The 26,163-nt window shown below is 36.3% G+C and overlaps 1 protein-coding gene and 1 non-coding gene across 6 annotated transcripts in view; both read right to left on the bottom strand.

Annotated features, from left to right (window-relative positions):
- LOC123676536 (tensin-3-like) overlaps positions 1-26,163 on the bottom strand; it is a 347,695-nt gene that overhangs the window by 10,767 nt on the left and 310,765 nt on the right. The gene's annotated exons all lie outside the window — the stretch shown is intronic.
- Positions 12,250-12,323, bottom strand: Trnai-aau. Its single transcript has one exon. It is a non-coding gene; the product is annotated as a tRNA-Ile (tRNA).

Below are 26,163 nucleotides of genomic sequence, written 5' to 3'. Positions count from 1 at the left end.
TAGAGCCACTTCCATTGACAGAGTATTCTCGTTATTGTGCATGCGAATTCTTCTCCAAATTTCTACAAATTTTCAGCCAAAAATGGTTTCTCGCAATAACGCTGGTTTAACTTATGAGGAATTCATAATTGAATTCAACTTTGCCTGATCATCTGGTAGTAAACAGGGTAACAGTATCTCTAGAATTTCAGTGGATACAACATAAAAGTACATATGTGGTTTTCAAGGGTGCGATTGAGGAATGAATGAATTGCTTTACTTTTTTTTTCGATATTCTTCTTGATTTTTTATGGTTGTAACATCGTCATTATCACGTCATTTTCACAAAATTTGAAATGGTTATTGAACACGCCAAATCTCAACCCGATTGGTTATGTAATCTCGGAAATATTTAGAATTGAGTATTTCAACTTCGTCAGTTTTGTTATAATCACCGAATTATAGGATTTTTTTTCATATTCTTCTTGAATTTTCTATGGTTGTGGTTTGGCGATAAATAATAAGCTTTACACGAGGTATTGAATGATTATTCTACATCCAAATGCAAAATTTTCTTTCGCAGTACTAACATTAACAGAAAAAAGGCACTAGTATGGTCTTCTTGAATTTTCTATGCTTCTGGTTGTGATATGGATTTCTGAGCCATTAAATTGTCATTCTACATTCTACAGTTTTGAAATTAACAAATAAAAAATATTCGAGCACCCATGGTTATGGAACCAGGAAAAACTTCGAGTGCTCCCGCGTCGTCCTCGAAAAATCAAGAGTGGCGATATTCCAATTACATACGAGCGCCTCTTCCGACTGCCGACAGATGGCTCCGCCATCGACGAAATAACGAAATAATCAAATTGCGGCTTCGGAAAGGGTTGAAAGGGCCTTTTAATTAATCTACCAAAACTGAGTTTCTCCGCGAATTCGTTTCGTGTTTTGCACCGACTCGGAGATCGCGTCGATTGTTTTTGAATTGGCAGTTGAGGATGCTCGATTTGAGGGCGCGTTCAGACGGAATTCAGACGAAAAAAAAACGATAGAAGAGCGAAACGTCCGGAAGCGTTGGATGGATGGATTTTTGTTTTCGGAGTTTTGAGTGTTTGAGATGTAGTTGGATGTCGTTCGCAGGGAGGCTGACGGAGGACGGTGACCCCTTGGATGTTGAAGAATGGGAGGAAATTCGTGTAGATGTAAATCACAATTCGTATGAAAATAACTGCACAATTAAATATTGAATTAGAAACTAAATTTCAAATTTGAATTTGAAACGTCCGTCAAAAACAAAAAAAACTTTTTGATTTTTTTGCGCACCCGATTATTTGCGTTTATTATTTTGACACAAAGTTCATTATCTGTATTATTAAATTATTGTTTCGGGAACCTCAAATTCGTTGTCTAGTGAGAGGATCTAAGAATCCCTTTGAGCTAAAAAAATTAATAACACATTTTCAGGATCGATTTCTGAGATAATTAATTTGGTGAAAACCGCGCACTTATAGATTCAACTGTTCTCAAGCTATAAGAGAAAATTAGAAAACGGCGTGAAATAAAAATTTCTCATAACTCATTTATTATTGGTGCTTTGAACATGAAACAAAAACATTCCATAGGTATATAATATTGCTCAGAAATGACGTTGCACATCCTGTATCTCGGTTATGCTTCGCAAACGCATAAGGCAAAAAATGATTCTCCCGGTGTCATCTAAACGACTATATGTATATGTTTATCCAGTTCATAATGAAACACCCTGTATAAATACTTAATTCATACAAAGGGACATTAACAATTAATAGTCAAATTACCGCGTTCTCATCATTTTTCTACCAGAAATGTTGCTACTTTGTGTATACCTCCTCATTTAACTACTAAATTTCTTCTGTTTACCAAGCTATCATTTTGTACAACCAAACTGTTCAATGTAATAAAGTCATAAAATTGATAGAATGTGAATAAAAACTTTGTATATTAGATATGGTATTTGTGTTGATTGATTTCCTTTTTTTCTCTAGACTTGTCTTGAACACATTGTTCTTTTTTTTGTGGTCAATAAAAAAAAATATTATTATCAATTCCATCCAAATGCGTCCAAAAGCACATCGGTGAAAATCCATTCAAATCGAACCCACAACAACCATTCTAATAACCTCCAAACTCCACGCAACAAACGAGCCAACGCTCTTCAACCATCAGACGAGATAATCTGACATTTGAAGCGACCACATTCGAGCGCAACGAGAAAGTTCATACTTCAACCCTAATTCTATCAGAGTCGCGCCGGAAAAAGGAAAACCGCAACCCGAGAAAACGTAATCAGCAAATCCCCCCTATCGGTTGCGGACTCCGCGTGTGCATGCTACAACCGGAATTGTCACTGTCAAACAGATAATGGATCCAACCTGTAACCTCCCATCAGCCTCTTGAGCAGCAGACGTCGCTCACTCGGAAAAGTCGCCCGCTTTTCCGCGTATTTTCCATTATCGCGCAGCGTCTCCCCGGAGGGTTGGACTGCATCCGGAAGTGTCCTTAGCCAAGGGGCTCTGAGGACGTAGTCTGTGTGGTGTACCGACGGGCATTTTCTGGTATAAACTCATACTATTCTTTGCTGTTATGCAATTATGTGATTTGGTTCAGTTTACGCGTTTTTTTATTCTTACCCTCTTCCGATTTGACGGGGCGATAATTGGAGATGGGCGTGACGGGAATATGCCTCGAAGGGATTCTGTAAGGTTCGCGTTGTAAGCGAAGGTTGAATCAATACGCAATAAAATTTTTACAAAACAAACACGTCCTTAATAATAAGAGATGCTGATAAGAACACCCAGCATTGTCTCTCTCTCTCTATCGTGGAGAGGTGACTCTGCCTCAACGCGGTGACCCCCATAAACCCGCCGAGGCCGAAGGTGGAGGGCTCTTTCTCCAAAAGTGAAAATGACCGAATGCAGTTTTTCAAAGAAAACACGCTGGAATGCGAAATTATCCGGTCATTTTGATGCACGAGTGTAATTCGGGGGAATATTTCCCGAATAAACTGTTACATCACTTGTCAAATTGATGTAGAATGGAATTGCCATAGATTCGAACTGTGTAAGATGCATAGAAACTATGCATCTATGAACAGAACAATTATCGCAGTGCAGTTTCGCTTCCTACAATGCAATTATCGCTGTAATTTTCGATTATTGTTCTCCAGATACATAGAATTTTTGACAGGAGGGAAATATTCACTGTAATTTTCGATAATTGTTCTCCATATACATAGAATTTTTGACAAGAGGGAAATATTCGCTGTAATTTTCGATAATTGTTCTCCATTTACATAGAATTTTTGACAGGAGGGAAATATTCGCTGTAATTTTCGATAAAATTGTTGTCCATTTACATAGAATTTTTGACAGGAGAGAAATATTAAGTGTAATGTTGACATGATTGGGTGAAATTGTTTCATATAACACAAAATCACAAAATATGATTGGTTGTTACTGTTGTTAGAAATATTTTCGATTAAATCTGTTATTTGATATTCAAAAATGTAGTTTTTTCTAGCTGAAAACTAAAGAATAACGAATATAATACTCAAAATTCTTTATAGCAAACATATTTCGAAGAACTGATTAACAAATGCGAACGTTCTGAAGAAACTCAATTCCAGACTCCTCCTCCTACGCAGGGAAAGTCTTCTGACAGGAAAGAGCAACATCCGAATTGATTTCTCGAGTTCCCGAATTCAATCAACAATTAAGTCTCCTCCGATTCCGCGAGCTCTGGCTTTTTTTTATTACACTATCTCGGGGAGATCTAGAACGTCGTCTACCCTAGATGCCAATCATCCTGTTCATTACTCTGCTCCGATATAAGTAATCTCCTTTTTCTTCCCTGGCTACGACAAGGGGGGAGGGGGCGAGCATCTTCATCAATTATTCGATTCAATCCTTCCAGTCGGTGTCTAATTGTGGACCGCCCTACTTAGAGGGCACCGTAAGCTTTATTAGGTTTTGATATTGTGAGGTTGACGGGACAAGATTCAATTATGGGTAGGTAATAATTTAACAGTTTAGACCGTAGAAACCATTAGGACGATTTCGGGTTGTGAGAGGTGTTAATACTCAGGGTCAGGGGCTTTCGAGCCTTTGAGCGGAGACGAATGGTAACAATACACTCAATAAGTCCCGAGACTGATCAGTAAAAATACATTTGTTCTCAAAAATTCTACTCTGATATAGTCACATTTATAATAAGAGTGATATATGTTGTTAAGGTCTACACAGGAAGAAGAAGAACTCCTCTGTGGTTCAACTCGGTGCTTACTCTCTCACACCTCTAGCGAGTGCTTCCATAATCCAGCATCAAAATAAGTAATTCAAAATTAAACGAGTATTCATAAGAATTCATTCCCTCAGTATCAATTCATAAGTTATCCATTAAGTATTCAGTATTCCTATAACAATTACAGTGTTCGTGTCCTCTCGCTTAACATATTAAACAAGTAAAAATCATTATCGTATTTTCCTTCATCCACAAACAAGCAAACATACAATTGTTCAGATGTACTCCAACACTCCTCTTACTCTTCAATATCTTTGCTGTAGAAAGATTCATTTTTGCTTTTGAAATAGGCTTCAACCCCAGCAATCATTTGGGGTTTTATAGATTTTTGACATCAGAATTTGTATATCATATAATTCACGAGTATTTGTACATGAGAAAGCTGTGTGCCAAATGGGTGCCGCGTGAGCTCACAATCGATCAAAAGCAACAAAGTGTTAATGATTCTGAGCAGTGTTTGAAGCTGTTTAAGCGCATTAAACCAGAATTTTTTCTTCGAAATGTGATGAAAGATGAAACATGTCTCCATTATTTCACTCCGGAGTGCAATCGACATTCAGCTGAGTGGAGTGTACACAATGAACCGAATTCAAAGCGAGGAAAACACGTCAGCTGGCAAGGTTATGGCATCAGTATTCTGGGATGCGCAAGGTATAATATTCATTGATTACATCCATAAGGGCCAGACCATCAACAGCAATTATTATATAGCGTTATTGCATCGTTTAAAGGATGAAATCGTTAAAAAACGGCTCCATTTGAAGAAAAAAAGTGCTGCTCCATCAAGACATTGCGCCGTGTCACAAATAAATTAAAACAATGAGAAAATGTCATGAATTGGGCTTCGAATTGCTTCTGCATCCACCGTTTTCACCAGATCTGGGCCCCAGCGACTTTTTCCTGTTCTCAGACCTCAAAAGAATGCTCGCTGGAAAGAAATTTAGCGCCACTAAAGAAGTAATCGTCGAAACTGAGGCCCATTTTGAAGCGAAAGACAAATCGTTCTACAAAAATGATATCGAAAAGTTGGAAAATCGCTATAATCGCTGTATCACTCTCGAAGGCAACTATGTTGAATAATAAAATCGAATTTTGTCAAAAAATTGTGTTTTACTATGGTAGCCAGAGACTTTTCAATTGGCCTGTTAGCTCTGTTAGGGAAACGAACGCAAGTCGAAAACAGTCTTCCTAACAACGACAAAACCTCCAAAGCGAACTCCTTTGACATGTGCCATCGAACTTTGTATACCAAGAATCCGTTTCATATCGATGTCCGTACATACCACCTCCCACCACCCAGATTTTCCAATAACTACGACCTATGCCAGGGTGTCTTGACGTCAAGACACCCGATCGGTCAACTTCGGAAACTATGGAAACCGTTACTGGGTTCCGAAACGACCACAGACTACATGAACTCTTTAAACAAATCCGGGCGGGCGTCTCTTTCACCCCCGTTATGTACGCCGAGCGTTTTCCGAAAATAGCCCTGGAGAATATCGCGTTTCATGCGCTCGATGGAGCGCACATTTCGCCATTTCGGTCGGCTGATTTCGCGATAGACAAATAATGAAATATGAGAAACAGCGACCGCTCCCAGAAATGATAACTGAACGGTGCCAGGAGATTGTTGTTATGGTTCTATGCGCTCCCGGGGGAAGTGGTGGGGATTGAATAAGGGGACCCCCTCCAACAATGAGCAGTGGTTAGAATATATCCAAAATTTACGGGGAACGTTAATATACAATTATCCAGGGTGACAGAAAAAATAATCCTAATGAAAATATAAGTAGATTTGTTTATTTTGATTGTGGAAGACAGTTGAGCCTTCGATATAAAAAACACTGTAGATTTAAAATCGAGTGTAATTAGGGATTCATCAAGCCAAGTAGCTTGAAAATTTGACTGATTACTTGACTTGAAAATCAAGCTCGTGAAAAATTAAATACTTGAGCTTGACTTGATTAAAAATATCAGCTCCTGTTGAAAGACAATTTTCCAGAGCTGCTCTTACAGTTACAAAAACCCGAAATAGGTTAGGCGTTAAATCTACAAGGTGCCTCATGTGTCTTAGATTCTGGATAGAAAATTATGAAATCAAACAAAGCCTAGAAGTTTCTCAATATTAAGAAACTTTATTTTTTTAATATTTTTATTTTGTTATGATTTAATATTTCTATTTCAAATAGTGTAGCATTGGCATAGACCTTATCTTTCACGTGGTCTCAAAGAAAAAAGTCTGAAGGTGTTAAATCACAAGATATCGGTGGCGAATTGTGATTATAGCTTCGATAAATAACACGGCCAGGAAACTTCTCTTGCAAAGTTGCGATCGTTGCTTCTGCTTGTGTGGAACGTAGTGCCATCTTGTTGGAAATAAACGTTAAGATCTAAGTCTTCGTGCAAAAAACGGTGCACTGTCGATTGTGGAATGCCTAGAATACGTGCTATAAAATATTGATCAAAACGATAAATCAAAATTTAATAACTCCCTAGATACGAATTTTCTTCACCCATCACTTACAACTTAGTTCTTCAGCATAGTCATAAAAAGATTTGCAAGAATTTATGCAAAATTATGTGCTGCTCGGTGCTTATGCAATTTAATATTATTGAGGGGATTGCCACGCTTAAGGGGATGATCGTATATTCACGAATAAGCAATCACTAGATAACGTCCCCTCAACTAAAAACATATCTGCTTCGGAGTTCTGCGCCTTGACTCTTTCATTTGTGCCTCACAAATGAGAAAATTAAGCACGTCGATCCAACGTTCATTTTTTTAACATTTTTCATCGAGCGTATTCCCCGAAATCTTCAACTGAAGTATAGAATAGATTATAAAAAATATCTCCAGGCAATTAGCTCTCCGAGACCGTTACACAACTACGAGTTGAACCGTTGACCAATTGCATAGAGAAGAATTTAGACTTTACTGGCCATAACTATTGCTATAGAACTTTAAATTGCAATAAAACAACGATTGACATGAATTTTATTTATCCGCAAGATAATCTTGTGGCATTACATTTTAAATATGATTTCTGGCATATGACCGCCATGGCTGGCTAGGATGTAGTCCAATCTGTAAGTCCAATTTTCGATGACATTTTCCAACATTTGTGGCCGTATATCGGCCATAACACGGCGAATGTTGTCTTCCAAATGGTCAAGGGTTTGTGGCTTATCCGCATAGACCAATGACTTCACATAGCCCCACAGAAAGTAGTCTAGCGGTGTTAAATCACAAGATCTTGGACGCCAATTCACAGGTCCAAAACGTGAAATTAGGCGGTCACCAAACGTGTCTTTCAATAAATCGATTGTGGCACGAGCTGTGTGATATATTGCGCCGTCTTGTTGAAAGCTCCTGGACATCATGGTTGTTCAATTTAGGAATGAAAAAGTTAGTAATCATGGTTCTATACCGATCACCATTGACTGTAAAGTTCAGGCCATCATCGTTTTTGAAGAAGTACGGACCAATGATTACACCAGCCCATAAAGCGCACCAAACAGTCAGTTTTTCTGGATGTAACGGTGTTTCGACATACACTTGAGAATTAGCTTCACTCCAAATGCGACAGTTTTGTTTGTTGACGTAGCCATTCAACCAGAACTGCGCTTCATCGCTAATGAACGTAGTGCGCGATACGTATTCCGCACAGAACCATTATTTTCGAAATAAAATTGCACTATTTGCAAGCGTTGTTCAGGCGTGAGTCTATTTCTGATGAATTGCCAAACCAAATTGAGAATAAATCACTTGACAGCTTTTAAATCGGTCGCCATATTGAACAGTAATGCCAACTTAAAGTTATATACCTCGAAAAAAAAACACCCTATATGTGTAGGATATAACGTAAAGAAGTTTGCACCATCCTCCAGAGACTCTTGGTGTAACATCTATAATGTCACTGGGTGAGTAATAATTCTCATTAATGTAGTCATGTTGGTCAAGAATAAATAAGGAATCCATTCAATGTAAATATATGTTAACCTATCAACAAACTGGCAATGTATTCTAAACGAGATTTAAATTGAACGGTACCATAAAAGGGTCTCCATCTTATCTACCTTTATAGTCATAAATGTTGTAATAATCATTGTATAACTCAAAATATATCTCAGTCGAGAAACTTCGAAAACGGCAATTTAGATTATTTTGTTGTATTTATGATGTTCGATTTGTGATAAACCATGATACATTAAGATTAAGAATTAATGTGATGACATGGAGTGAACATGCAAGGGAATTTATATGTCAGGTGGAAGACAAGACTTTTTTTTATGTCAACGAGTAATGGATTTTGATGTTTTTGGTAGCAAGATGATGCTGCAAATTTTTCTACAATGTCTATAGGTTCCCAAATGTCTATAGGTTCCCAAATAGAAGAGCTCGTTTTCCTATTGCTCTATCATTTCGTCGAAAGTCTGAATTTCTAGAATTGTAATAAGCTCTCAACTGTAAGTTGATTTTGTTACCAAGGTATTATGATTCTGAGAATTTTTTTGATTGGAGATAAAGGATGATTAATAGTCTTTAATCAGTTTTATTCCTTAATTTCTGAATAAAATGGTATGAAAATGCCAAAACCGCAAGTATAATACTAACATTAAATTATATTAGTCGTTATTAAGATTGGTATTACATACTTATCAGGAAATACAAAACCAGCACAAAATAAAAAAGTAACAATTTATATTTTTGGTGAATAGTTTTATTGCCAAAAATATCGAAGACATAAAAATTCCTTGCAAACACCACCAGGATAATGAATCAAAATAGACCGATACACATTACGAAAATTCGATATAGCCCGATCAAGTATACGAATGACGCTGTCCGAAAAGTATCTCTCCTTATCACCCGATACAAAAAAAAAGGATGTTTACTCCTTCAACAAGCGGTGATTAATCGTCCTCAACAGGAAGTCCATAACTTCGGAACCCATCGCCCATAACGTTCTAACATGAAGTGATCGCCGTGTTTTTGTTCCTATTTTCCGTTCTCAAGTGTGATCCTAGTATTATTTTTCATCTGCAGATCCCCCCCCCCTCTCGCACCTCCCTCCACCTCACGCCCGTAGCTATCCGGCCCGGAGGACCATTAATCACCGGTAATCGAACGATGCTCTTAGCTACTCTTACTTACTGGCTTCACGGATACGTAATGGTCAAGTGATAAATTGGGGAGACTGTGTGGAAACGCCAGGCGTGAAAATGGAACGAGGTCTCGCAAACAACATTTTCATTGTTCTTTCCAGGATTTTCAGGAACTACGGAAGAGGAATTGGATGCCTTCTACAGAAAAACATATATGCGAATAAGGAGGTCTCCTTTTCAGATTTCACAATTTTCAATATTGCATTAATACCGCTTTATTAGTGTGACGTCACACACCGCCATTTTTGGTTCTCCTGTCAGTGTTCGGAATCCAAACAAATAAATTGTCATTCAAATTAGTATGGTGTCGTTGAAGGAATTGGCTTATTTTCATAAATAAGAGTATTTGGGGAACGATTTCAGTATTAATTGATAGACAGAAGGAACGAGGTTAATACCAGTAAGTTTGAATCCTGTATCATTCCCCAGATTTTGTAAAAAGCCGTGTTCATTAGTTGAACTTCAAGTTCGAACTTACTGGCATTAATCTCGTACCTTCTGTCTATCAATTAATTGTAAAATCGTTCCGTAAATAATCTTATTTATCGAAATAAGCCAATTTCTTCAACGACATCGTACTAATTTGATGGACAATTTGTTTGTTTAGATTCCGAACACTGACAGGAGAACTAAAATGGCGGTGTGTGACGTCATCACTAATAGAGCGTACAGATGCCTTGTACAGAAAAACATATATGCGAATAAGCAGGTCTTGTGTTCAACTTCAGATTCCACAATTTCCAATATTGTATTAATTACCTTCACCTATATTAGGTTTATATTCTTTTCTATCGTTCATTGGTGGCCTGAACAAGTTATACTTGAAAGGAGTTATAGCGATTCAAAAATATTCATGAAATCAATATTTTTTTCATTTGTATTAGCGTAATGAATTACAAACTTTTTTCATTGCTGTATTGATGTTTTTATTCATATGTTCGAAGAAAATTATGACCTACTCTGGTAGTACCAATTTTGCGTGTATATAATAACGTAATATGGAATTCTGATCATACGACATATTTTCAAGTCCCTATTTAATATTTTATATTTCATATAGACAGTAAGCAAATTTTGTCCCCAACATAAACTATCAAATTTGACATGAAGCACGCGGAAATGAAAACATATCTGTGATACGATATTTCACTCGATTCGCGAATTTCTCCACAAAGAACGCACTTCTTATGTCCCATAGTGAATTAATGTTTCATATCAACTCAAAATATATTGAAATAAATACCTAAATATATCAGAAATTCAGAAAACACTCTTCAAGTGCGCTAAACGACGTGAAACAACCGATGACACCAGGAGAGCAAAAGTTGCCAAACCTTGGATTTCAGCTGGTAGATACAGAAACTGATAAATATTCGCTTATTATAAATTCGACAATTAGGAAAAATATCGGTTTTCAAATATTCAAATTTGCATATTCAATCGGGAATCACTCAAATAAATATATTTCATTCAATATAATATACATTCACAACGATATAGTAAAATTGTGAATTTGAAAATATGTCACAATCCGACAACGTAATCTAACCATGTTGGGGACATGTAAAATTGCGTATACTTCCTCTATCTATGTTTATTACTCTATGATATAGACAAATTGTCAACTAAGCTATTTTGCCAAATATGTGGGCGAATCAATCGCTTTGTTCAATTATACGTCGAACTTTCGATCCTTTGTTTAGAATTGCTTATTCAGCTACTGTGCAGGTGTCTAGAATCACACCACATTTATCATAGTTAAGATAATATCATAAAAACTACAATGTGTTGTTTTTACAGTCAGTGATTAAGAATTGATCAGTTATTCAATCAGTAGTCTTGCTTCAAACTATTTCACCCCTTCTTGAAAGTTGATCGAAAATAAAAGAAAAAAGTGTGACATGAAGTCAGGAAGTAGGACTACAAGAAACACCGTGTATCTCGAAAACAAAAGCACAACTGTATACTAGTCGTGCATGAATGAATGAAACGTTCCTATGCTCAGAATAAGATATTGAGATAAAAAGTGGTTATTGCTTATTGCAGCTTATTTCATCCAATTTAGTTTTATAATTTCCGTGAATAGACCTGGATGCTAAAGAGCAATTTATAGTAATAACAAATTTTGCAAGTATTACAGATATAATCTGGTACATTAATTAAGTTCCGTGAAACCACCACATACAAAAAGATTGCTATTTTCCCTAGCACAAAGCTGAAAGAAGACAGATTATCCTTTGTGCAAGGTTGATGGTAAATAAGATTAGTAAATTATTTCCTGCTCCTTGTATCTTCGAGCTTGAAACTTATGAATATTGCAGAGGCAATAACTCCATTTTCATATTCATATGATGAACGAAAATAAATTGAAGAGATTCCTGAAAAATTGATGAAGATATAATCTAGCGCAAGGAAGACTGTTCATGAAATTCTCTTATAATTTGAAATTTGCTTTAAGGATGGGTTTATATAATTTATTCAGGAGCTTATTTGATGAATATTGGGAAACGGGGTAATCTCAAGATTACTTCCGAAGTAACGGAAGTACAGGAATAATATCACTTCTGAAAAAATTTATATTGACTTGCACAATTTTCTAGCGATGTTGATGAACTTTTCAATAAGAATTTTGTATAACCTTAATATCCTTCTCTTTGTATTTCCTTGCTATCTACAGTAAAAATAGTAGCATAGGCATAAACGATTGAAATGTGTTACTAATTTTTTGGCTAACACACAATTGTTTAATTCTGGAAAAAGTACCTCCTCGAGCGGGACTCGAACCCGCAACCTCCGAATTATTAGTCCGACGCTCTCACCAATCGAGCCACCGAGGAACTTGCTACTTCCTCCACATTATTTTGGTCCTCCTCCTCTAGGAAAAAAAAAACACAAACAAATTATGTTCTTAAACTATTTGTATTTTTTCAGTGATGATTATCGTTGATGAAGTTTACCATATATTTACTTTGACTGTTGATTTTTTCTCACTTTTTTTTTGTTCGGCCATGAGACCTTTCAGAAAAGATCTTTGGTGAGTAATTATAATTTTGGGCATTTATCAAAGCATCCTCCACATAAAAATTAATCACAGAGCTTAAAATTTCGAGGACACCTTAAGCTCAAAATACGCAAATTCATCAACGATAGGGAAGCAAATTGTTGAATTAATAATAACAAATACCATCATCAATTATTGAATATTCCGACTCGGATCCATTATTCCTCCCTTGCCAAGGGTGACAAGCCACGTCTGGCCCTAGAAACCCCTCCATCAATGAATCAGATGAAGTCATCCCAGATTGTGAAATGAAAGTCCCGCCGGCGGCGCTGAAACTCCTCTATTTGTGTGACTGTTTTTTGCCTGGTCTTGGCGTGGAAAGCTCGGGCTTTCTGGCTTTTCTCTCTTCGTTTTCGGCTTATCATACGACCTCGTAGACCTAATTAACGTCTTTCCGCATCCTAACGGAAATAATGCCTTCAACTCCCGATGAAATGAACCAAGAAACTCGGATTTGTTTTTTGTCCGGGGCGCAAAGCACGTCTCTACAAATTTTGGCGGCAACAGGCGAATTTTTTCACCGCCTAGATCGCTCCGATGATGAAAGGAGGCTTTATGAGACGGCTTAGACTTTTTTTTCTGTCAGCCAATGGGATTGCAACTGGTGCACCTCTCTTCTTTGAAGAGAATTAGTGACGGAAAGGAAAACTCCAATCACAACTGGTATTCATGTTCGCCAGACTTGAATTGGACGGAATAAAGAGTACTTTGATGATTTTATTTGATGAAATCTCCCTGTATCTGCCTTTGAGAGAACTTGGCAGTCCCGGATTGTCGTTCGGATGAATGAAGATGAATTTTTTCAGTACGCAGGAGTATGAGTTGATTCGTATTCAGTGGCGACTTGTCCTATGAGGTAGGTGAGGCAGTGCCTTACCAAATAAATTGTGGAAATGACACGTAGTAATTGAATATTTTAATAATCCCTTTCAACCTCAATTTCACATCATTCGGTACGGCACTGGGTATCTGTTCCATAATATCCATCTCAGTCTCACGATTCTTGTTTATTCATCTCATTTCCTCTTTAAGAAGTAAACGGTCTGTGGCATGCTTAACGCACTTCCTTGTCTAGCGTTTTGTCTACATCGGCGAGGCGAGAAATCGAGTAGATTTCTAATCCTTTGAAGGAGGCTTCTAAAAATTGATTTGAGGCATGCCGATGCTGCAGAGCTAACTGCAATTATTCAGCATTTTTCGGGAAGCAGGAAATCAGTTTGGTTTTCGCTTTGTTGTGATTTGCTGTGTCTCCTGTAAGTTTGTATCCGTGATAGGGTGAACTTTTTTCAATAGGATTTTTCATTTTGTTAATCGACTTAATTACTACCAGAAGGTGAAATGGATTTAGCAAGACCGAGTGAGTCGTCTCAAATTCCCACGGTAAATAATAATATTCGAAGTACTTGTGATTTTGTGAATTTTTTACTAAATCAGCAACATTTTTCGAGTCATTCCTATGAGTATAAATTATACATAATTGAAGAAGTTAAGCGACTTGTTCTAGATCTGAGTAAATGTCTTGTGACTATGATGGGATCAAGAAATCGAAACAGTGGTTTCAAAATAGATGGTATGAAAAGTAAGACTGGCTTACTTACTTTGGATAAACATCGCGGTTATACAATGTTATCCCCGAATTCTTAATATCATATTTTTGATAGTAAAAACATGGAAATTATAAAGCTTATATTATTTAATTTGATTTAACTTGGTAGAAAAGAAATCCATTCGATTAATAATATTTTGATTTTCACTTTTATCTTGTAAATAACAATAGCTATTCAAAATGTAAAAATCTGAAAAAGCCACTGTTTATCAGAACAATTGTTATTTCTATGATAAAATAATCGAAATCAACGAAATCGTATTCAAAATCTAGAAAGTATTGAAGCATCGTGTAGATTTTTCATGAGGCAAAACCAACATCGAAAAAATTTCCCACAATATAAGAGTACCACTATATTACACATCAGACAGCATTTAGGAAAATTGAACTGTTTCCGTTTATTCTTCTTTGTGCTATGCATTTCTTTCGCCACTGCGTCGAACACAATATAGAATTCCATTCAGATCGATGCATTTTCCATCAATATAAGAGGTTTCTGTTGTTCGATACAACTTTTTGGATGTAGCAGAACAAACTGCCTTATACAGGAAGACAGTTGCTTCATCAAAGATTCAAGGGACTTTGTTATAGAATGGAAGGGCGTATTTCTTGCTGTGGTCTGGGGTTTATTGACTTTTTCTTTTGCTCTGAGGGTAAATCTGTATCGGGATGTTTTTCAACGGGAGGGAATCTAGATTGCTACCCCAGAACAGAAATTGGTTCTGGCTGAGTGGTTAACGACGAAAAAAAAAGTTAGGTAGAATTCGTAAAGTTTCATTTGCTGAATATATTTGAAGGAATAGTAGAATTTTCGCAGCCGAAAAATTAAAAATATAATTTTGATTTCACTAGGTGGTAATTACTTGATATGAAGTATTAAGGTATATCACTTATTGATATACAGGGTGGCCATTTGAAAACGAAACAGACGAGATTACAGACGAAATAAAGTTTTTCGATAGAAATGCTCGAACAGGTCGATTTCTGTTTCGAGGGGGACAACTTAAGATGTAGGTTACGGACGCATAGCGCTTCAACCCTTGCTACTACAACCCTCACCCCCAAATTTTGAATAGGGAAGATGGGGTGAGTGATACCTCATTTGAAAGGTATTTTTATACTGATTTCAGCACAGTAATTGTTTTTTCATTTTATGCATTAGTTCTCGAAATATTCTTAACTAAGTATTTGAAAATGAAGTGGTGTTTTCATGGCATCGTCATTTTGAGCTTCAGAACAACCATGACTGTGGCTTCCTTCCTAACTAACTAACGCATGAATATTTCGAGAACTAATGCATAAAATGAAAAAACAATTACTGTGCTGAAATCAGTATAAAAATACCTTTAAATTGAGGTATCACTCACCCCATCTTCCCTATTCAAAAATTGGGGGTGGGGGTTGTAGCAGCAAGGGTTGAAGCGCTATGCGTCCGTAACCTACATCTTAAGTTGTCCCCCTCGAAACAGAAATCGACCTCTCCGAGAATTTCTATCGAAAAACTTTATTTCGTCTGTAATCTCGTCTGTTCCGTTTTCAAATGGCCACCCTGTATTATGTTGTAATTGACCTGAGCTCAAGCGACGGGCCACACTAATGTTTTTCAATTTACGCTTTTACTTGAAATTTGTAATTCCCCTAGTATGGATATTTGACGACGTATACCTTGAATGTGATAATGTTTACTCTTTTTGTGCTACCTAAATAAATGTGCAATTTGAAATTTAGTAGCAATGCTTCTGCTGAATTTGGGAATTTATTAGCTCTTAGGGTGTCTTAAGAGCAAATATTCATCTGGCGCTCAATAATTAATTTCACTAAATATAGGAATCTAACATATCTTCAGCATATCATGAATTCTCTAGAAAATTCAATGATTCTTTCAAAGATTCTTAAAAATTCCCAAATTTGTAACATAAACAGTTGATTTTGAATTTTCTGGATGAGATAGCGCGCACATATTTGGGTGAATATGTTCATTCCCAGATTACAATAACACCGATTTGACTCTTATTCAACGTGCATATTCGAATTTGGGAATTTCATCATAAGAGTTTGCTGGGAAGAAACCTCACTCAATATGATCAATATTTGTACCTTATATTTTATTGATGGTTCTCCATTTTCAAGCGAGGATGTTTGCGACGCATTCTTGACATATTTACCGTTACATTAGAGTTAACTTACAAAGGAACTCGACGGCAAAATTCAGATTGAAGAATGTGAAGAATTGTCGATATAGAGGGAAATGTATGAATATTGAAAATATAGATTCAGGTCGAGAACTCTCGCGAAATACGTCACTTCAATATTTCTATATGAAATGGATTTTGTGAACTGAATAGAATGTTATTTTGTTACATTTCAGTTTGCTACATTTATATTTCAGTGGAATATTTGATTTTTGTCACGGAATATTTGATGTCAAACTAAATTATAATCAGGAATGTTTTGCAGGGCTCAACAATTCTTAATGACTGACTGTAAAATCAACACATTGGAGTTTTTATAATGTTATCTTAACTATAGTAAATGTGGTGTGATTCTAGATACCTGTAAAGTAGCTTAATAAGCAATTCTAAACAAAGGATCGAAAGTATAATTGAACAAGGCGATCGATTCGCTAACATATTTGACAAAATAGCTTGATTGACAATTTGTCTCCATCATAGAGTAATAAACATAGATAGAGGGAGTATACGCAATTTGTCCTCAACATGGTTAGATAACGTTGTCGGATTGTGATAAATTTTCAAATCCACAATTTTACTATATCGTTATGAATGTATATTATATTGATTGAAATATATATTTTGAGTGATTCCCGCTTAAATATGCAAATTTTAATATTTGGAATCCGATATTTTTCCTAATTGTCGAATTGATAATAAGCAGAATATTTATTATTTTCTGTATCTACCTGCTGAAATTGAAGGTTTGTCAACTTTTGCTCTCCTAGTGTCATCGGTTGTTTCACGTTGTTTGCCGCACTTGAAGTTTGTTTTCTGAATTTCTGATTTATTTCGGTATTTATTTCAATATATTTTGAGTTAATATGAAACGTTGATTCAGTATGGGGCATAAGAAGTGCGTTCTTTTGGAGAAACTTGCGAATTGAGTGAAATATCGTATCATTTTCGCGCGCTTCATGTCAAATTTGATAGTTAATGTTGGGGACTAAATTTGCTCACTGAAAATGACATATGCTCCTTCTATCTATGTTTATTACACTGAGGATCGTAACTATTACATTCTGAAACATTCTTGAATCCTTTCTATCTGAATTTATACTTCGTTCTATCCCCCTTCACCCCCAAAAAGGAGTGAGTAACGTTTCCAATAATCTCTTCTTTTTTTTCCACGGCGTTAACATTCTTCACGGAGCGAATCGTAATTTATTTATTACATCTGAAGTTTTCTATTTTTCGGGTTAAATGGAGCTAACGTAAGGCCCGCAGCATCAATTTATGTCACCCTAATGTATTTATGAGGACGAAGTTGAATTTTATATGTTGGTGTAGGGAAAGTATTAGATCTTCCATTAAGTTGAAGTAGATTTCTTTAATGGTTTAACTTTTAACAGATGTCGAAACGGGAAAATGCTGTTCGGCTCATTTGAAACGGCTTGATAAGTTAATGGGCACTGGAAGGGGCGATCCTTCAAAATTGGAGTCGACTGGAAAATTACGTTTGTTCAGGTTCGAATAACGACCGTTTGCGGCGTTTTAATTTCAGCGGTAAACGAAATTAATGAGCCTATTAAGAACAATGGTCTGGTGTTTGACTATTACCGTGTGTATTATTAGAAAATGAGAAGGGCACTGGCGTGGAGTTAGGAGCATTTGAGGATTTTAGAATTTACTGAATATCTCGAACAGAAACCGAGATATAGCGAAATATTTGAAATAATCATTCTGCAAAAACACCCTGTAACTCGAGAACGAATCGAGATATCTATGATCTGCTTTATTTTATTTGCTTATCTTATTATTTCCAAAAGGTCTTATGCTATTTGAAAGAAGGAAAAAAAAGAATTTCGTGTGCTGATATACCATTGCTTTTTGAAGGGAAAAAATACACTTAAAGCAAAATCTTGGCTTGATGAAGAGTTTCCGGGGTCTGCACCAAGAAAATGAACCATCATTGATTGGTATGGTAAGTTTAAACGTGGTAAAATGAGCACCGAAGACGGCGAACGCAGTGGACGCCCAAAAGAGGCTGCACCGAAAAAAAATCAAAAAAGTTCACAAAATAATTCTGACTGACCGTAAAGTGAAGTTGATCGAGATAGCAGACTTTGTGAAGATATCATCTGAATGTGTACATCATATTATTCACGAATATTTGTACACGAGAAAGTTGTGTGCAATATAGATGTCACGCGAGCTCACAATCGATCAAAATCAACAACGTGTAAATGATTCTGAGCAGTGTTTGAAGCTATTTAAGTCCAATAAACCTGAATTTTTGCGTCGATATGTGACAATGGATGAAATATGGCTTAATCATTTCACTCCGGAGTCCAATTGACAGTCAGCTGAGTGGACTGCACACGATGAACCGAATCCAAAGAGAGGAAAAGCACAACAGTCAGCTGGCAAGGTTATGGCACCACTATTCTGGGATTCACAAGGTATAATATTCATTGACCACCTCCAAAAGGGCCAGACCATCAACAGCGATTATTATATAGCGTTATTGGATCGTTTAAAGGATGAAATAGTTAAAAAACGGCCCATTTGAAGAAAAAAGTGCTGTTTCATCAAGACAATGCGCCGTGTCACAAATCAATGAAAACAATGGCAAAATTGCATGGCTCCGAATTGCTTCTGCATCCACCGTATTCACCAGATCTGACGACTTTTTCATGTTCTCAGGTCTCAAAAAAATGCTCGCTGGAAAGATATTTAGCGCCAATGAAGAAGTAATTGTCGAAACTGAGGCCTATTTTGAAGCAAAAGACAAATCGTACTACTAAAATGGTATCGAAAAGTTTGAAGATCGCTATAATCCCTGTATCACCCTCGAAGGCAACTATGTTGAATAATGAAATCGAATTCTGCCAAAAAAATTTGTTTTACTATGGTAGACCGGGGACTCGTCAATTGGCCTATTAGGTACTTTGAATAACCAGTATGCATTTCATACACATCACCCTTTTCAAAAACCTTTCTAGAACAACTCATTCGGCTCATTTATCATTTGTTTCGTGCAGAGAAAAAACTTACAATTCCAGTTTTGATCTGTCTCTGATATTGAGAAAGTAGAAAAAATATCAGGACATTTCAGCGCGATAAAATCCAAAGATTCATCTTATCGTTAAACACCATTCATGAAAGATCCATCATATCACAGACCCTAGCCTTCCCATCAACATGAGAAATGATTCTATGACTGCCGCACTTGACAATCTACAAGACCCATCCATAATCTAGCACTCCTCCATCCGCCTACTCGAGATATATTTAACCAGCCAATTATAATATCATAACCTATTCAACACACCACCAAAAAAAAAAAATGTATCGCGGCGACGTCAGGCCGTCCTCATTTATAAAACGACGAAGTGTTTCAATTTAAAAAAGGCCATTATTTACATTTCAAACACAGCCCGGACCCATTTTTCCGCATACGAAAATGAACTAGTGCTCTTGTGGCCCTCATCAATCAAATTTATTCGAGTTGCTGATGTTTCCGCTCGTTCTTGACGCGATAAATAATTAATCATCTCGGAATAACTCGCCAAAATAAGCAAACAAGAAGAAAGCTGCCGGGTCCGCAGCCCGGTATGGGGAACGAGCACGAAAAAAGGCGTAAAAAGTTAGTGGGTCCTCAAAACTGTGAAGAGCCATTCTTCGTGCGCTCCATACGGACTGCAAGGGGCGTATTCGATGGAAGATTGCTCGATTAAGGTTGGTATACCTGTCGGGGAAAGTATATTGGGCTCTTGGAATTTTCCTAACCCTCGTTTTGCATGGTGAAGAAAAAACCTCTTCAAGTTTCATATTGGGGTTTATGTTTTCCTCTTATATCGTAGGAAATAAATTTCCAGAGGGTGTAGAGCTATTCCCGGTCTTTGCTTCCAAAATCAAACCCTACAGTACGTTATTTTCATCTTGTAACACTATAATCTCTAGAGGAGTTCTACTTAAAGCTGCGTTTTCATTGGGCGCAATTCCCTCGCGAAATAATTGCGCGAGTACAGACGCTCCTCTACCCCTGAGTCAATACGAGTCAAAGCACTGTTGGTTTTTCTTCTTCTCCCTCTTCTTCACATTTGTATGATAGAGTCGAAACAAGTCTCCATGTTGATTGCTGAATTGTGGGTAGTGCGAAATTTCAGTCCTAGCGAGAAATTTCGCCCGAGAGAGTTTCGCGAGGAAGTTTTGCTACCTTATTTGTTCAACTTTTGAAAGACGTCTGTGGAAAAATACCATGTTTCAATCAGAGGAAATCAAATTTTGTAGCTCGGCTGAAATTTTCAAACTTTCACATTCAATAAACCAATATGCTTTACAATCGATTCAAGACCTTAAAGATGGAATACATGAAGTTGTCAAGAACAAACAGCCACAAATGTCTGAATTGGTCATGGAAAATTACATGAAGAGGATATGATGATGCAACCGTAGCTTTTTGACTGATATCGTTAATGGTATACTTTATTCTTTACAACGAAATAAACACCCATTGACTTCTCTCAAAATTAACTCGTTTTTTTTTTCAATATCAAATTGCAACATCTTACTGAAAAACCATTTATATTCCCCACCAATTCTCTCATCAAATCGTGTATCCCCACTCCCAATTCACAAGGAGAACATAATCGAACACCATCCTAAAAAGCAACCCAAATAATGACCTCCTCAACTTGTTAACTCACATGGGTAGTAAGTCGGTCATTTCCCGAAGAAAACTTTCATTCCAAGTAATCCGAACCCCTGCAGTGCTCCAAAAGCTGTTCTAACTTTTCCAGTCATCAGTTTTAATTCGGGATATTAACTCTTATCATTTAATGAGCTATTTGATTAGCTCGCGTTTAGGTCTTTTTCGCGTTTTCAGCGTTGGTGGGAGGTATGAAGGAAGGTGGACAGGGACGTACTCCAACTTTTTCAGCTAGATAAAGGTGGGAGTTGATTTATTCATCATAAATAGGTTGCATTTCTTGAATGCAACCTGTCTACGAATATGAGGTGGTAGTATATGTGATAGCACTGGTAACCAATGTAAAGGACAGTGGCGACGCCAGCTTTTAAAAACAGGAGTGACCAAAGGAGGGCCGGTTTTTTTTTCGGGGGGACAAAGTTCAGCTTATCTTTTAATTATTTAGTATGTCAAATTTTAGGGAGGATCAGCAGTATTTTAGGGGGGCCCGGGCCCCTGTAGACTCCCCTAGCGTCGACACTGGTGAAGGTGTAGATCTAATAGTGTCACTGATAATTTTCAAAGAAACGTTAAGCTGTGCATCAATTTTATGAATATAAGCACTATTGAACCAAACAGAACAACAGTATTTAGTAGCAGAAAAAATGAAGGCCAAAGCTTCCGTACAGAGAGTGCTGGCATCAGCATCGACAGCACCCCATGAAGAACCAGTTAATTTTTGAAGAATATTATTTCTCGACATCAATTTGAATGAATAATGCAGACACACTAAAAAAGGTATAAATGGATAGATGATTCTCTTAAAATTATTTAAATCGATTTAATAATTATATTTTATTTCAATAAGGCCGCCTCAACTATAACAAAAAGAAATCTATTTTCAAAAGATTTTAGAAGTGTGGTACCTGAAGAGGTGATAGGTATTGAAGACTACATATAACGCAACCGGTTCCCCAAACTCTTATAAGCTCTAAGCTTCAGAGAGGCCTAGACTTCCTAAAGGCCTAGACCTAGGAGAATCGGGAGAGAAAAAATGAAAAAAAACAAAGAAAACATAAAGCTCAAGTTTGGACAGAAATGTAATTGAACGTTCTGATCCGGTTCTGTTGTGAGAAAGAGGAGCACCGTATCTGCTAGTTTCAGTGGTGTCTCATTTCAGATATCTCTCTTTCTCCCCGCTTTACTTGATTTTTTAGTCACAATTTGGTTTCTCGGAAAACTTAATAACTTTCCTTATTATCCCTCTTTGGGAATATCTCAGTTTGACTAACCTCAGCCTTATCAGATAACAATTCATCTTTCCTTGAGACATCGGGGAAAATATTCTTTTGGGAACATGGAATTATTTCCTGATCTGTCTGAGGAAATGCTTTCTTACATTACTCGTTATAATTTGTTTTTTGTACACATTGTGAAACTTTCGTTCAGATGTATTTCTAGGTAAATTAATAAGTATACAGAGTGAGTTTTAAGTATGGAATGCCTCATTTAACTTAAAAAATATAATTCATGAAAAAGTTTAACATGAACTCTTATAAAATCCTTTAGGTCAATAAGAAAACCCTGTTCAAACTTTTCCGAATGTTTTCCTAGTTGAGGGTTATCCTCTCGTATCTAGGTGTACCTCCTATGGGACTATAATTCCGCTTGTTGCTCTGAATTATGTAAGCTGTTGTCTCGATTCAGAACAACACCATATTCGCCAGTTAGCTCTACTAATTGTCCTGTTCATAAGCCTCTACCCAGGTGAGTTAATGCGGTAACTGCAGTGGTTCCCACCAGGGTTTAACCGCAAAACCTTGACAATTTCCTCTTCCTCAAGTTCCGAAATGTCAACATAAGATATTACATAAATTGATCACTGCTAAGCAGAAACATGTAGGCAATTTTTGGGGAGGATTAGTTTCGAATTATAACGAAGGGTTTTTTGAGTGAGAAAGTGTGGTTTATAAAGGGTGTTTTTTTAGAGCTATAGAACTTTAAATTGCAATAAAACAACGATGAATTATTCGATTGACATGAATTTTATTTATCCGCAAGATAATCTTGTGGCATTACATTTTGAATATGATTTCTGGCATATGACCGCCATGGCTGGCTCGAATGTAATCCAATCTGGACGTCCAATTTTCGATGACTTTTTCCAACATTTGTGGCCGTATATCGGCAATAACACGGCGAATGTTGTCTTCCAAATGGTCAAGCGTTTGTGGCTTATCCGCATAGACCAATGACTTTACATAGCCCCACAGAAAGTAGTCTAGCGGTGTTAAATCACAAGATCTTTGAGGCCAATTCACAGGTCCAAAACGTGTAATCAGGCGGTCACTAAAGGTGTCTCTCAATAAATCGATTGTGGCACGAGCTGTGTGACATGTTGCGCCGTTTTGTTGGAACCACAGCTCCTGGACATCTTGGTTGTTCAATTCAGGAATGAAAAAGTTAGTAATCATGGTTCTATACCGATCACCATTGACTGTAACGTTCTGGCCATCATCGTTCTTGAAGAAGTACGATTCCACCAGCCCCTAAAGCGCACCAAACAGTCAGTTTTTCTGGATGTAACGGTGTTTCGACATACACTTGAGTATTAGCTTCACTCCAAATGCGGCAGTTTTGTTTGTTGAGGTAGGCATTCAACCAGAAGTGCGCTTCATCGCTAAACAAAATAAAATGGACGTAGTGCGCGATACGTATTCTGCACAGAACCATTATTTTCGAAATGAAATTGCACTATTTGCAAACTTTGTTCAGGTGTGAGTTTATTCATGATTAATTGCCAAACTAAACTGAGAATAAATTACTCGGCAGCTGTTAAATCGGTCGCCATCCTGAACAGTAATGCCAACTTAAAGTTATATACCGCGAAAAAAAACACCCGTTATAAGGTAGGTAGTTAATAAAGATTTTCAGCTTTTGAAATGAATTAAAAAACCATAACTCAGCAAAATAATAGGAAGGAGAGTAGAATGCATACAGAAATAGATATTGAATGAGAAATGATGATCTCTTAGACAGTTTCAAATTTGAAAAGAAAAGATTCAAGCGAAATTATTTGGAAAAATCAAATGTATAATAATTTGAATCAGCGAACCTCTTGACTTCACAAATTACATTGTTTTTCATATATTTTAAAATTTTAAATGCATCGAACAAACATTGAATCAATGTCGATATTTCATCGATGTTTTTCTCTTATTGATCAACTTGTTGAGATTTTTGCGAGGATGATTTTTGGAAAGTGGCAATATGTGTTTTCGAGTCCAATTTTGCACAAGGTTTGCGACAAAAGTACACACGTAACGAATAAAACAGTTCGGCATAAATGAATTTCCGTTGAAGCGAAAAATGAAAACCTGCATTATACATGTTTCCATTATATGAGCCAATGATTAAAAAACAGGTCGCAAAAACATTCCATTTTATTCTGCCGTGAAAAAGCGTTGAAATCTCATTTTCGCTTTTTATTCGAATGCGTTATACGAAAATGTATAGTGGTATGTAGTAACGTTGTTTTTATGGCTTATAACGCGGGCATACATATTATAATTAACAATTAATGCTCTTCAGGGATGGATGGGGTAGAAATGCATTTTCCGGGATTAATTCTGACTCTAAACGTGTTTATATATAGCCATAAATCAGAGTTTGGATTTGAATGCCACACTGAACTATAGCCATTAATTTGGAATTTTCTTTTCATGGTAGTTTTTTTCACAGCAGGCTGAAATAATAACCATATAAAAATTCTAGTGTTCCAAATTCGTTGCATAGTGAGGGGATCTCAAAACCCCTTTTTAGCTAGCAAAAAATGAATGGCACATTTTCGGGTTCGATCGAATTGATTTGGTCATACACGATGAGACTCACGGCAGTGACTTACCCTTACAGATAATGGAGAAAGAGTTTGATGTATTGTCATTACCTGCAAAAAAAAATTCAACGAATAAACTAGAAGTATAAATGAAAATAATACTTTCTCCACAGTAAAGAATAATGATATATTTATATCCAAAACATGCCCTTAGCTTCGAAAAAATGTTCAATAAAATTATACAAATAACCAAACATAAATGTGTTGAATAATCTTTATTTTGATTGAACTCGACATCGTAATTCCAGATACTGGAGAAAGTGTATAGCAAAAGATAACGATAAAATGTAAATATTGAACCCATTCATGTTTGAAATAGTTCTATTTTACAAGTCATAAAAGGGATTGAGACCATGAGCTGTATTATTAGTATTATTTCCGATTGTAGTTAACCTTATCCAAGCGAAGTAGTACGTAGGTATACTTAAAAGTAATAAGTAGTTGTCATAATTGCTCATACTACAAATATTTGCTAAATTTTATGTCTACTTCACTTTATTATACATATTATGCCATTCAATTTTTTGAATAGGGTGAGGAAACATCTAAAATTTAGATATCTACACCTTCATTACAAATAAATGACAGTATTAACGCTATTCTGTAAGATAATTAAAAAAAATTCTTTTTTCGTGGAGGTGTGAATTTATACTTTCAAGTTCGTTGCAGAATTTCGTACTACTATTTAATCGATAACGTTGAAAATTCAAGCAGAACAAAAGCAGAATTTTAGTTAAAATTTTTCGAATATCCCGAACAGAAACCAGGACAAAGCAAATTTAATATTTGATAGAGTCATTTTTCAGAATAGCCATGTAACTCGAAAACGGAGCAAGATAATCAGGATCTGATTTTTGATATATTATTTTTTCTAAAAAATAGATAGAGGGCCTTGAGAAATTTTGCTTTTAGACTTAGAATACTCAAGATGCTCTCAGTGACCATCAAATTTGGGACACTATACTGATCCTCATGAAACTTTAAAAACTTGATGATTAATTGAAAAAAAATATTACAACGAATAATATTTGCATAACTCATTAGAATTTAGTAATGAGGCATAGCAACATGATTACATTTTTCATTTCAATCAAAACATGAAACTTTTCTCCAATTCATAAAAAAATTCCAGCGAAAGTAACCGAAATTGCCTACTTTCACACGCTGTATATCCTCATATGAAATAACCTATTTCAGTCGACATCCAACTAAGCTGCTTTCGCTCGAATCATAATTAATTGCTGTCAAAAA

The sequence above is a fragment of the Harmonia axyridis genome, chromosome 3 (assembly GCF_914767665.1).
Source record: "Harmonia axyridis chromosome 3, icHarAxyr1.1, whole genome shotgun sequence".
Taxonomy (NCBI): domain Eukaryota; kingdom Metazoa; phylum Arthropoda; class Insecta; order Coleoptera; family Coccinellidae; genus Harmonia; species Harmonia axyridis.
This window is presented reverse-complemented; position numbering and strand designations above follow the sequence as displayed.